Consider the following 1,933-nt stretch of genomic DNA (forward strand, 5'->3'; position numbering starts at 1 on the left):
TTCTTTACGACATGAAGTGGGCTTTCTTAATATGGGCAGCATTAGAAGAAATGGAAGTGTAAAGAGAGGGGCAGGGGATAAGAAAAGCCTTTCACAAAACAGACACAGATTTTTCTTCAACAGGTCATTGACAAGGTCCTGAGCAGGCTACTGAAAAGTACCTCCCAAAACAGTGGGAATCCAGGCTACAGTTTACCTTCTTAACTTCACCCTTTAGACAGACTATCTCAAGACATGCCATCCTACACAGTCACAAACCTGGGTTTATGGCCTTAGACAGCACATTAACCCACCCAAACCTACACTATGAAACATGGTAGCTTAATGAAAGTGCTGCATACAATCTCAAGAAAGTATTCCCACAGCCCACATCAAAACAAGGTCTATGAGTACGTTATAGCTTGGAAGCTACTGGCATCTCACAGTCCATGAAACACCTGCACACTCAAGCATGAAAGAAGCACCATCAAGCTTACACACTGCCTTTCTAGATAGGTAAGATTAGAAGTAGGGCAGATGAGATGCACAACTGAGGGTACTAAGCCCCAGTGATGCAGAAAATTAAACTTTCAGCATCACAGATTTCTGAAACCCATGTTGAACCAGAGACTGCAAAGGAACCAACAACAAGGATGCTAGTCTGAATGCTATACTCAATGTAGAAGGGGCTTCTAAAGGGAATCCCATTCTTGAGAGCTTAAAGGTCAGAGCCAGGATGCTCTACAAGCAACCTTAACAACTACATCCATAGGAAGGAAAATCAGTCTCCTTTCAGACTTTTCCCCTAACAAAAAAAAAAAAAAATTTGTCAGGCATTTCTGCGGGGGATGGAACAAAGGCTCAATTTTGGTCTAACCTGTTTAACATAAGACAGAAGCCCTTTTCAAAGAGGGAGTCATCTGGAGGTGAAAGAAACTGACCACCCTTGTCAGTTTTAGGAAAAACAGCCTTAAGATCCTCAGAATTCCAGAAACCAGTGAGCAAGGCATAGCATTCTCATTACCTTCCAGAACTTGCATACAGTACTGCATGAAAATGTACCTGTGACACATTAGTTCTGGATTTCAATGGTCTGGGAATTAAGATTTGACTTGATCACGTCAGATAAGTGTGTGATCTTACATACACAACTCCATCTCTCATAAGATGTCAAACATCTGCTTGATATTTAGTCTTTTGGACATTAGCCTTAATGCAGAAGATCTAAGGACCTTGTGACACAGTTAGGCCTAGGGCCTGCACCTAGAGGGGTATTCCTAGACTCTTGAGTACCAGCAATATGCAAAAAGGTAACTCAGAAGATCACTCATTATGCTCAAGCTGATCAATGTCAGCCTCAGAATGATCAGCAGGGACCGGGTGATGCAAGAACCCTGGGAAACATTTTCAGGGTGGAAGCCTCAGTCGCACCTTTTCAAGTCTTCCACTACTGCCTTTTTTGCTGTAAAGAATGTGCACAATCTCCTCCATAACAATAGACAAGCATAGTACCAGTAAAGACCTGCAAAGAAAGCTGAACACTGGACCTTTCTCCAGAAATGTCAGGCTCTTAACCTCTTCTTTTAGTGTTTATCTTTGTGGCTGTGCTTCGAAGGATCCACTCATCAGTCTTTTCACTTAAAGCTCTTGATATTCCATTTCTTTTTAGAAGCACTTAAAACACAAATCTCTGCCAGGCAGCACTGGCAATGTGCATGTGGCTCTTGGCTGAAAACCTGACAGTTGTGCAGACACTTAGCTTGCTGGTCTTTAGGTTGGACTTTACATACAGTAGAAAAGATCAAGATCCAAAATATGCAAGCGGTAAAAAAATGAACTGTTGGGCTGTGGGGATACATGCACTTTTTCACAGCTGGTACATTATGCCACAGCATGCATCTGTATGCGTGCACTAATGGCTGTGAATACAGAATCTTACAAACAATGCACAACT

Source organism: Protopterus annectens, chromosome 12.part0 (assembly GCF_019279795.1).
Source record: "Protopterus annectens isolate FY-2018-M chromosome 12.part0, PAN1.0, whole genome shotgun sequence".
NCBI lineage: Eukaryota > Metazoa > Chordata > Ceratodontiformes > Protopteridae > Protopterus > Protopterus annectens.